Source organism: Neolamprologus brichardi, chromosome 18 (genome assembly GCF_056152115.1).
Source record: "Neolamprologus brichardi isolate AB-2024 chromosome 18, ASM5615211v1, whole genome shotgun sequence".
Classification (NCBI taxonomy): Eukaryota; Metazoa; Chordata; class Actinopteri; order Cichliformes; family Cichlidae; genus Neolamprologus; species Neolamprologus brichardi.
In genome coordinates, this window is record NC_142121.1 from 22,070,761 (window position 1) to 22,083,513 (window position 12,753).

General features: G+C 39.6%; 1 protein-coding gene across 2 annotated transcripts in view; it reads left to right on the plus strand.

Moving 5' to 3' along the window:
* The first annotated feature begins 5,262 nt into the window (after positions 1 to 5,262).
* tnr (tenascin R (restrictin, janusin)) overlaps positions 5,263 to 12,753 on the plus strand; it is a 194,980-nt gene continuing 187,489 nt past the window's right edge. For both annotated transcript variants that reach the window (XM_006786514.3, XM_006786515.3), the window contains exon 1: positions 5,263 to 5,396. The gene's annotated coding sequence lies outside the window, so the exon portion shown is untranslated. The remainder of the gene's footprint in view (positions 5,397 to 12,753) is intronic.

Consider the following 12,753-nt stretch of genomic DNA (forward strand, 5'->3'; position numbering starts at 1 on the left):
AGCAGCAACCTTTGAAAAACCACGTCTTATATATAACTGTTACCCTTCTGTTAGTCTGGTACCTTCTCTCACTTTTACGTGAATATAACAGAATTTTTGCAAGATGGCACAACTTTCAGTTAGCTATCATTTAGTGATTTTGATCACTTAGTTTTACTGAGGTATGTAAGGATTCTGCAGAAGGCTAAAATATGTTTCTCTTGAATGCAAGAGAAAAAAAACCATTCATTGTAATGATCAAAGCATTGCAGAGTGGGACTTGCATGCACGTCTTGGGAGATCAGGTAAAAGTTCATAGGCTCAGTCTTTGCTCAATCAAAGCAAAGTTCAGTATATGAACAGTCAGTTCAACCTGGCAGAGGGCGAGGGAAGCACACATAGCTTGAAGGCAAAGAGGAGGGGAGACAGCGGAGCGCATTAGAGCCGGCCAGGTAAATACATGGGCGCGTCGCGCACAAGGGCAAGAAGTGAAGGAGCTGAAGTGAGAAATTTAGGGGAATACAAAATATAACATGAAATCCAAAGTGAGTTAAATGTATCTTAGGAGGTTTTGAAAGACAACAAAAGAAAAAATATTTTGTATGGGATTTGCTTAGTTTTTGACAGGGGAACAGTGTCTTGGGATATGCTGTAGAGCACACACAGGCAAAATAAAACCTTAAGTAGCCTGTGGAGCTTCACAATCTGGCCTGCAAAGTCCTGAAAGGAAAACTAAGCACTAAAAAAATTAAATGGAAACTGCTTTATGCAGCTAAATATTTCAACAGTACTCATATATGATGCATATCAAAATATACTGTCAAAACACAGGCTCGTATAAATGTGGATTTGTGTTTTTTTAAGCCCCCCTGTGCTGTAGAGCTGATGGGAGCGCTGGGATATCAATACCCTTTTGGCAGCACTGAGCCAAAAAGCAGAGGTCCAGAGTGAATGTTTCAAAAATATCATGTCTTCGTTTAATATTGATTTAATTGACTGGAAGATATTCTGCAGATATTTTGCTGTCTCTGCTTACTTTCCTCAAAGTATCTTTCTATGGTAAGTTATTTGAGAGCTAACGGGTGGCGAGCTAATGTTAGTGTGAATGTTAGAAGAAGGCTCAGAACAGACCCACTAAAGTAAAGTCGGCTAACTAAAGCTAGGTTAGTAAAAAGCAAATGCGTGTTTTGAGACGACATGTAGACTCACCGCCACTTTATTAGGTACACCTTGTTAGTAGTGCCTTGGACCACCCTTTGCTTTCTGAACTGATTCAGTTCTTCATGGCATAGATTTAAACTATGTAAATTATAGCCTGAGCTAACAGGAGCGGCATCCAGTGTGGGTCTTCTGCTGCTGCAGCCCATGTGGTTCATGGTTGGCGTACTTTATATGGAGTTGTTATATGAGCGACTGTCACTTATGTCACCGTTTCCCTCATTCTCACGCTCGCTTTGAACTTCAGGTCATCTTGACCAGATGTCTAAATGCTTTGAGTTTCTTCCCTGTGATTGGCTCATTATATATTCTCATTAACAATCAGTTGGCCATGTCTACCTATTGGAGTGACCAGTAAACGTGTACATCTCGTGACCTTGCAAGGTGTTTATTTGGATTTGTTTTTGCTTTTGGAGTTTCATTGACAAAGACCAGCGTTTTGATTTGGTGTGTAAATCTAATTATTGTGCTTTAAATTTAAAGTTAAGTGTATGAAAAAATAGAATTTTGTTGTATTGTTTCATTTCTTTGTTTCATCTCAGTGTCTTTGCAACATTGCTTTTTACCAGTCACATGGTTTTCCAATTGTCCTGTCCCGTGCTTCTGGTCATCAAATAGTTTTCTTCTTCATTTTTACCTTTAGCAGAAATGAAACTTACAATCACAAATGATAAAACCGTTTTTTGTTTTATAAGAATGTATGCTAAGATGTATTTTCATCTTTTATTCATAGAAAGCCTGCACTGTTTAACAAAAATTTGGCAAAAATTGTAACTTAATTAATTGCAATTGATTATAATTTTTTTTAGTTCTCTCTCTCTCTCTCTCTCTGTCTCTCTCTCTCTCTCTCTCTCTCTCTCTCTCTCTCTCTCTATATATATATATATATATATATATATATATGTGTGTGTGTGTGTGTGTGTAATTTTATGTTTTAACTTTTTTCAGTGTTAAAATTTTCTACTTTTATATTGCTGTAAGCTTGCCATCATTGTGTTTGTAGATATTAACTGGACAGGATGACCTTCACCTTGAGCTTCTGCGAAATGTCTTTTAAGCATTTGCTCGCATTTAGAAATGAAGCAATTGATTCATTGAAAAAATAATGAAAATAACCTTTAGCTGAAACCGGGGGCGATTTTAGCCCATTTTTGGGGGTGCTTCAGCACCCCGAAAATGAATCAAAGCACCCCCAAAGATTTCTTCCTTTTTTTTTGGACAATATTTGCTGTTTGTGTGACACACTACTAAAAATATAAAAAGCATTCAGTTCTTGGTTGAGACGTAAGATTTTAACAACAAAAGTATACATAACCCCTCCCCCCTCCCAAAATGGTTTGTTCCAGCTCTCCCCTACTCTGGCTCTAGCGCTGCGCTCTTGCTGCCAGAGCGATGGTGGCTGAGACGCAGCGGAGCGGAGGTGTAAGTGCCTGGCTTAAAACAGGACATATTAGCTGCATTTAACCTTCAGTTACTCTTTATATAGTTAGGTAGGAGTCAGACCATGTTTCTTTTTAGCTGAAAAACATTACACCAGGTAACCTGCAGTGTTGAAAACGTGTTTTCCCACGATGTTTGCTACCCTATAATCCGTCCTGCTCTGTAGTAAAATCAGCGACATTTGACCATCGTGTTGCTCCCATTGAAATGTATATAACCTATTTAAAATCTAAAACTTAAAATTGTCCGTAGCCTACTGTTGTTACCACTGTCCTGTTTGAAATGGATACTAACTAGCTAACTGACTGGATGCCCACTGGATACTTATAACTGGATACCTTATAACTCCTGTTGTGTGTGTGTGTGTACAGAGAGACAGCTAGGTTCATAATGGATAATGGAGTTTTTTCAAAAAAAGGAGCCACATTCAGGTAAAAGTGTAAAATCAAATGGTCCGTAAATCAAGAATAATGTTGGATCAGTGTTTCAATATTTATATCTTGTATTGGTTGTTCATGTGGTTTGGTTATTTTCCTTTTGGTTGAAAGTACACTGAGATAGGACTTTTTGTTAGTGATCTTAATAGTATTTATTTCATATTAATGTAATTTTTCATCTAATTGAATACAATCTATTTGTGTATGATTGTCAGTCCAAAGAGGGAGAGAGGAAAGAGGGGAACGTGAGGAGAAAGTACAAGGTCAGGAAGAACCAGGTAAGAAAACAGACAGGGACAACAGAAACTGTTAAACTGACAAAGAGAAAAAACCTGATTTTACTCACACAATCTGGAAGTTGTGTTCTCCCTATATTAAAGCTGCTATACAGAATCTGCAAAACAAACTGGGTTGAAACATTTTTGACCCTCTTTAACAACATTGCAACATAACATTATAATTGATTGGGGAGATTAAAATCAATGATATATTTTTATGTAGTTCAGCCACAACTCTACTAAAACCTCAGTCAGTAATAGGTAGGCCAACTTTTGGACCGTCCAGCTGTCTGTATGTCTGCTGCATTACATACATCACATTTGCACACTATCAGAAAGAGCCAAACAGCCCTGGTGGAGTGAGGAGCTGTAAAGAGAAGCAGATGCTCTATTTATATTCTAAAAATGTTTTAAGCTAGCTTGTTTCAAAATACTGCAGCTTTAAATGTTTTCTAAAAGCACACATACACTTATCAGTGTTTCTCACACTTTTTACAGTGTGTACCACCTGATTAAAAATGTCAAGCTCTCCCAAGTACCACTATGAAAGCATGAAACTCATAAATCTTACAACACAAAATTATTATTATTATTAAATGAGTAAAATTAGTATCTGCAATAAAGATTTTTTCATACATTGTATACATTCTACCACAGGCAAAGTTGCCTCAATTTGTATAGTTTTTTATTAATATTTTGTAATAATTTATTGTTTTGGGAGTATTTTTTATGTATCTGTATTATATTAAACATACACATATATAAGTGAATCTCTGTCCAAAAAAATGCACTCAGTTTACTTTTTACTCACTATGAGCATCACTCATTATTCTCCCCAGTAATTAAGGGTGGGATATGTATTTTTTTTATTCCAATCCATTCTTCTTTTGCAGCATTTAAATAACCTTGATCAGATTTGATGGTTTTGTTACAGACTTTTCAAAAAAGTGTTTTGCTTTTCTTTCACAAATGTGGGGATTAAATTGTGTTAAAATGTGCAAAACAGTGATGTCATGTTTTGTGACGAGGACCCAGGCACAGAGAGACTTGATGAATTTAAGAATCTTATGATTTAATAAAGAAATTTGCAGACTTGCACAGAGATGGTAAAATTATGATGAGTGATAACAGAGATGAAGACAACAGACAATGAGGACAGGGAGAAACAGGGGTTTAAATGCACCAAGGAGACAGTTATAGAGATCTTGGGACAACTGGAGACATTTAAGGATGCAGGGACTGACAGAGACAGGGAAGACAAGTGACAAGTAAAGTTTATCTTGCCTGGCTGGGCAGCTCTCTGGGTGCTCAGCACCCCCAAAGCTCTGATCCTAGAATCGCCCCTGGCTGAAACCCATATCAGCTGAATTGTGACATTTCAGTTTTTTCCCCATTCTGCTTTATTTATTTATTATTCAGCTTCACTTTCTCTTTGAGTAAAAAAAAAAGAATTAATTAAATAAAATAAATAATTCTGACTTTCTGAGCAGCATAAAGAGAAGTCAGCCACTAGAGGCTGCACTAGCTAAGACACAGATACAAGGATCAATAGTAAGAGAGAGAGGCACAGGAGTCAGTGGAGAAACAGTAAAAAAAAAAAAGAGAGAGATGGTGGTAGCATGCAGTTCAGCTCAGCAAGAAAGAGTGACAGAGTGAGGAGATGGCGGGGGTGAGCATCGCAGCAACTGACAACCTGAGAGAGAGAGAGTCTTAGCTTACTAAAGAGAGAGAGGGAGAGAGAGGAGTACCACGTTGCCCGTCCTCATATTTCCCTTTGCAGCTGTGTGAAGCAGAGTGAGCAGTGGAGAGGAGCGAGCACATCTGAGTCTCGTGGAAACAGCGGGACCCGCGTACCACTTGGCTGAGAGATCGATGCACTTACGCCGAGCCACGCAGAGGGGGTGAGCCGCCCGCAGGACATCCGTGCACTACCAGAGAGGGAGCGAGAGAGTAGCCAAAGGGACGGAGAGAGTGAAGAGAGCAAGAGGGGAGAAGATTACCCAGGGCCAATTTGAAAGCTTTCGGCTTGTCACTCAGAGCAAGGGTGAGTTAACTTGTGCTTGTGTGGAGTGGCAGTACATGTTCTGCAGGTACATTGTGCTTGTGACAAGTGTGTGTGTGTGTGTGTGTCAGTCCTATATCTTCACCAATGCACAGAGTTTCTGCTGTCCTGTTTCTTTTACCCCCCTCTGTTTTAGCAAAGTGCATCACTTGCCAGAGCATGTGACTTACAGTCTTCTAGGCAGGTGATTAGCTCTGGAACCTCATTATCAATCAAGCCGTTATCACGCAGAGCAGAGAGGAAGACTACAATAGGTTCTTAACGACCCCCCTCTCGCCGGTTTGTGCGTTGCATGAATGCGTGCGTGTGTAGTCGAAGTGCATCTCGGTGTGCTGCTGAAGCCGTTTATCCTACCAGGCAAAGGTGTGCGCCTGAATAGCAGCCACGTGAGCCGTTTAATAAGGGTTATTATAAAAGCTTGCTTTGAGAAAATTAATTAGAGAGCCTGATGCCGTTCAGTGTAATTTGTCACGTCTGTCAGGAAAAGCTGCCGGTTTGTTCATTTATCACGTCAGTTATGGAAAAAGAAAGCCCCTGAAAAAACCCAGATTTTTTTGGTGAAATTTCTTGATGATCTTTTAGGAAATTACTTTCAAACAACAAACAAACTTAATTAACATGAATAAGGGTTAATCTAAAAAATAAAAAAAGACATCTAATAAATTTGAGCTGTGCTGTAATCATATTGCAATATTTTTAAAACTTGGTGAGGTAAATCCTGTTTTCCCAAGCCTGTCATATGCCTGTAGCACTGTGCCTTCTTGTGGACTGCTGCTTTCTTAGGTTAATTAACTGTCTTTCCAGTTCAGATAATTCAGTGACTTCAAGCTGCACTGACTTATTATTAGACATGGTGACATTTAGAAAATTGGTCTATATAGGCACCACCTCTCTCTGCGTTCTCATGTTGTACCTGCCTTGTAAATACCACGCCATGCTCGATCTATCCCGTCATCCATCTGCCAGCGTCTCCGTTCCGCTTTGAGTCCCCGTTCCTCTCCCGTTCCCATTCCGCCTCTCCCTCACTGCTGTACGGTGAAGGTTATTGCCATATATTGAGTCGGTTTAATTTGTCAAAGTCGTCCAGACATATTGTCCACGGTCGGAACGGGAGGAGAGGTTGGGCGGTTCGTGTCAGTTCGGGAATTGACACGATATTGTACGGAACTTGACAAGAGAGTGACAGAAAAAAAGAAAGGCAGGTGCAGTTAGAAGAAGGTGGAGAGAAATGTGCTGGTTAGGTTTTCTTGTCGACACAGAAGCTGAGCAGTTCATTTCTGAGGTTTTCTTTTTTTTTCATGACTGTGTGTGTAGGCTGCGAATGGCAAGGCTGGAGGTTATCTGTCTTTGGATTCATCATTTCTCGCACTGAGCTTGGCTTTCCTTCTCTCCCATGTGGGTCCAGTGTCATTAAGCTGAGACACCAAATCTGAGAGATCACTTTCTCTCTCCCTCTCTCTCCCACCCTCTTCTCTTTCTCTCCCTCCCCCTTGTTGCACTGGACTCCCTCTGTCTTTGCCTCACGCTGGCTCTTTATCTGTTCATTACTCACTCTGTCTCTCTCTATGTCTCACAAACACAAACACACACACACACACACACACACACACACACACACACACACATATATATATATATATATATATATATCAGAAAACATGCACACATGGAGGAGGCGTCTGTACAAGTGAAAATGCATTTGTGGAAACTGATGCTCATAAAACATGCGTCCTTCATTTAATGTGGAATGAGCGTACAGAAATTGTGGAATTGGAGCTCAAATTAAAAACAGAGTACTATACCCGGCCTCTAGTTTTGGACTTTTGCAATCTATAACAGTGGATTTAGAGGATTTCACTAGGGCACTCATTACAGCTAGAGTTATAGCTGCCAGATTAATGGAGACGCAATAGCTGAAGTACAAATGCAGAAGTGCACAAATGGTTTCCGCATTTGTCTTTTTGCATTTGCCGAGAGTCTGTTTCCGTGTCTAGAGGTCCAATTTCAAATGCAAATTGTTTCCATAAATTGCTTAAGAAGCAGGTGGTATTTGTTAAATTTTTCTCTCACGTTCCCTCTGTGTTGGGATTATGTTCACAATCTTCCTTTCTCTGTTTCCAGATCATTCACATTTATTCGAGTGCCAATGGGTAGCCGAACAAGATTGCAATTGTCTGTGTGCTAATTAATAATTTACATAATACTTCATTCCGGGAGAATTTTATTTTCCTCTGCGCCAGCGTTAATTGTGTTAGCTAAGCTACCGTCATTACTTATCATTAGGAAGACAGTTAAATGTGCACATATCCAGCTCTCATTATCGGGTGAATCATCCATCAGAAGCCGCACAGATTTAAACACAGTAGCAGGAAAGAAACCGCACAACGGGGACACAAATCTTTAACCATTTGTTCTTCTGTTAGTTGGAGTTCAAGCGCCTACATCATTCGCGTAAGTAGTTTCTCTTCTTGTTTGGTAATTAGATTAGTGTTATTGTGGTTTAGAAACAAGCAACTTAACATGAACACAGTTCTTCTCATTGTCAAGTTTTGCACGTTGTTCATTTTTGCCTGGACTATTTTTACATCACACACTTTGTACAGCGTGCAGTATTTAAAAGCTTAAGAGAAATCTCTGTGGAAATAAAGAATTTCCTTTCCTTTCACCTGTGGTTCATCATTCAAGGAATCACCTCAGTGGCCTCTTGCACTATCATCTAAGTCTGTGTGATGAATCCCGAATGGAGGGCTCTGATTTATGTTTCCAAGGTGGAGGAGTCAGCAGCAGACAACAATTCTTCCTTTCTTCCTTTCTTTTGCTTTTCTTCCCCCACCATTAACCTCATGGGATGATTTTGGCTAAGCGACACCCAAATAAACAGACGCATGCAGTTGAGGGATGTGGATCTCATACCAAATTGTCAGGCCAGAATTATTCTGTACATTGATGTGCCAGATTTGATTGGTGTGAATAATTCAGAAACTGCTGATCAGTTCTCTGGATGAAAATGTCTTGCTAATGCCAGAGGTCATAGGTCAGAGACTGCTTTTCAGAGTCACTCATCGCAAAAACAGTTTGCAGAAGAGCATCTCTGGACATGCAGCCTACAAATCTGATGCAACTGTGTGATGCTATCAGGTCAACATGAACCAAAATCTCTGAGGAATATTTTCAGCTCTTTTGGTGAATCAGTGTGTCAGTCATCAGTGGCAATAAAAATTAAGGCGGTTCTGAAGGCAAAAGGAGGGCCAACTCAGTACTAGCTATGTCAGTTTTTAATTTTACCACTCAAACATTGCACCGCATTTCATCAGCTTCATTACCTCATGGTTGAATATTGTGCAGCTGCCATGTTGTTATGGGGCATCCACATCTCCTATTACATGTTTATACAGGCAGGAGGTCTGCCCATTATTATGATTTATTATTATTCCTGATTTCCCATTTCGTTCTAATGAAATTTTTTTGATGCGCTTGTACATAATAGTCCACCCAGCCTCTGCTTCAAACCAGTGCCAGACATGTACCTGTCTGTCTGCATCAGTCTCCCCCGCACCACCACCACACACAAACACACTCAGTGCTTGTGTGTGCGTGCTCAGTTTCGAGGTTGTGTCCAACAGAGTTGATAGCAGGGAGTTGTCTTCATATTTAGATAAATATTAGCAAAATAATCGATGACAAAACCCATTAAGAATGCCATTGATTGCAGAGAAATGGGACAACTCATTAGACGGATTACTTGGGAAAACACAGCTGACAGCAACTTCACAGTTGCGTCGTAAGCATGAAAAAGTCCACTGAAAATGCTGAATATTCAATACCGAGACACTTGTGGGCTTTGTAGTCCTGATTTCTTGGTGGGTGGTGTTGTCCAGACTACAGACACTATGAGATGTGAAAGACAAGCTGGCTACAGTTTGTCTGAACAACCCTCTTTATTTAAGAACAACGCAGCAGGACAGCATTTTTACCCCACTCCCTGCAGCACCTGTCACAATCACATCTGTCTCTCCGTTATCAGCCGCAGGTCGAAACTCACCGATAAGTAGGCTGTAAAAGTGCTGTAATTAATAATTTTATGATTATTTATAAGATAACTTGTATATAATGTTGCATAACCTGATAAGCAAGAAAGAATTCTATCAAGTTTTGTAATGAAAATAACCAAGAATATAATGGATATGATAATTAACTCCTTAATAAATTGACAAATGAATGCAACATCTTTGTTTACATTGCATAAACCTTTCCAACATCTATAAGTTAACCCTTATTTGTTTTGTTTTTTTCAGTATTAATTGATGTTTACAGACTGTTGGGTGCCGTGTCCTCCAGCTCTGTTCTAGTGGTGTACCCTTATGGAGAACAATAGTGTAAGTGCTCACGAAGGCAGTGCAAATATGCTGTTTTTGTAAAACCCTTTAAAAACAAGGTCAGTTAGCATAATGATGTTAAATTAAATAGTACGTATTGAGTTTTTTGGCTCTGGTCCAGATCTGGAGTCTTTTGATATGGAGTCCAATCTGATTCGTTGCAATCGTGTTTGTTTCTTTTTCCCTCATAAAGGCTGTCTGGATGAACACAGTCAATGACTTCATTGGATTTCACCACACAGAGCAAAGTTTCATTTGATTACACAAGGCTAATTAGCTGATATGCTACCAGTGATGTTCATCATGATAACTGGTGAAATCATTGGCTACAAACACAGTGATGTGAAAAGTAAAGTACACCTGCCTGGTGTTCTGAGGCTTTATGTGTGAGGATATAAAAAAAATCATCTGGTCGTTAGCAGGTTCTAAAATTAGCTAAATAAAACCTCTTATGAATGACAACACATGACATAGCACAACATCATTATTTATGATTATTTAAAAACTAAACCAAAAAGCAGTGTGTGAAATACTAAGTACACCTTACGATGTAGTAGCTTGTAGAATTAAACTTAGCAGCACTAACTTGTTGAAGCAGTTGTTTTGTCTATGATTTTATTTCTCACAATGTTGCGGAGGAGTTTTCACCCACTCTTCTTAACAATGTTGCTTCAGTTCAGTGAAGTTTGTGGGCATTCGTTTATCAGCGGCTCTCTTAAGGTCCCGCTACAGCATTTCAGCCAGATTGAGGTCTGGACGTTGACTGGACAGCATCTTTTCCTTTTTCAGCCATTCTGTTGTCGATTTGCTGCTGTGCTTGGGTTCATTGTCCTGTTGCATGACCCGGTTTGGGCCAAGCTTTAGCTGTTAGACAGATGGCCTCACATTTGACTCTACAATACTTTGGTATTCACAGGAGTTCACGGTCGACTCGATGACTTTCTAGTGTCCAGGTCCTGTAAATGCTCAAATCATGACCCCTCCACTGCAATACTTGACTGTTGGTGCAAACTGCACAAATATGCCATGTGGTGGTGTGCATCATAAGCAGATATCTCCACTTCAGTCTTGTCCGTCCAAAGGACATCGTTCCAGAAGCCTTGGGGTTTGTTCAGATGCAGCTGAGCACAAGTCATGCTGCCATGTTCTTTTTAGAGAGATGAGGCTTTCTTCTGGCAATCCTTCCAAACAAAGCGTACTTGTTTAGCTTTTTTCTAATTGTACTCTCATGAACTTTGATATTTAACATGCTAAATGTAGAGTCTGAGATGTGGCTTGTTAGTTTTTAGCAGTTTCTCTGAGCATTACGCGGTCTGACCTTGGGTTGAATTTGTTGAAACGTCCACTCCTGGGAAGATTGTGTCAATGTGTTAACACCCACCGAATGCTGCAGACCAGCAAACTGCCCAAATATCTGCTCTTATAGAGGTTTTCACACATGCTGACGATCAGTTATTTGATTAGCAAGTTTTTGGCTGTGATTTACCCTCTTAATTCCTATGGAAGCAGTAAAGGTGTACTTGGTTTTTCACCATAGCAGGAATAGTAGCTCCTGTGTTTCGGCTCAGTTTTTGTTAAAAAAATAATGACATGGTATATTATGTCCTGTGTTGTAGATCATCTTTGCTTGTATTTATCTGATTCTAAGCCCTGCTAAGGATCTGATTTTTATTTTAAAAAAATGATTAATACAAAACAACAACATTAGAATGGAAATTCCTTTTTTTAAACTGCAAGAAGCTGCTACATGAATGTTGTGTGCAGACTGGAATACAATTAGAGAAGAGATAAAAAACAAGTTTGTTACCAATCAATTGTGCTTTTGTATTTTGTCAATCTAACAACCCAGCTCTTTTATTTCAGCGATTCAGAAACATTCACATACTCCTGTGTTCCATGACAGTGCTTTTCATCATGCAATAATGAAAACGGGTTTGCCAGCACAGTTTCTTGGTTTTCCAGAAGCATCTTCAAACTGCTGTTCATTTCATTTTGCTGAGATTTAATTGATTTGCTTAAGGCTGCACAACCCTAGCTGGGAATATTTTGTAGTCAAAACGTATCTTTACTGTGTACTAACGAAGACTGAGGCTGTTTAAGTAAACGCTGGAGACCAATCCAACAGTGAGCATCACATCTCTACACTGTTGATTTCTCAACCACAAAGCACTTTATTAACAGAGAACGGATGAATGTGCCAATTATGCTAATCTTATCAAGACACTTGTCTGTTTGACTGCCTCGAGTCTCAAACAGCAGAGTCTGTGAGCATTGTCAAGGAAAAAATAATAGACCGAAGGGCCGACGAAACCAAAACTTTGAGGTTTTTCTGCAAGATGTTCAAATTTTACATACTCTAAACAGTATGCAGAGGTTAGATCTTGTACGAAGGCATCTCTTTCCTTTATTTGGAACCATTGAGGAACTATTTTTAAACTCAGGAATGTAGCCAATCAATGGACTGTGCTGTATATGTGGTCAGAAGTGCTTAAAAACTGTATATCACATATGATTTACGGGGTAGGACGGAACTTAGATTGGTTTTTGAGCTTGGTGTTGTGTGCGGCTTCAGTTTTACAGTGTGTTAAACAGCAATTGAAGAGATGGAACACGACAAAGCTGATAGGATCATAAAATGTGTGGAGGAATGTGAACTGCCCACTTGAAATAATGTGCGTAAGATATGAGAGCTTTACACCGGAGCCCTTTTTTCCTCGCCTTTCCGTCCCGAACCTGTGAGGCAAATTTCCCAAATGGGATGACACAGCTGAACTGATAAGCCTCTGATTTATATTGTATCATGGAGTGCTGTATGGACATTATCACCTCTGTCTTTTTTTTAAATCTGCGAAATAGCGGGGCGAAAATGGCTTCTTTTGCCACTGTGCTTTAAATCCAAACAGTTCAGAGTTCAGCTGAGTGCACTTGTTGGGTAAGTATCGCTGTTTTCAGGATCTGTGGCA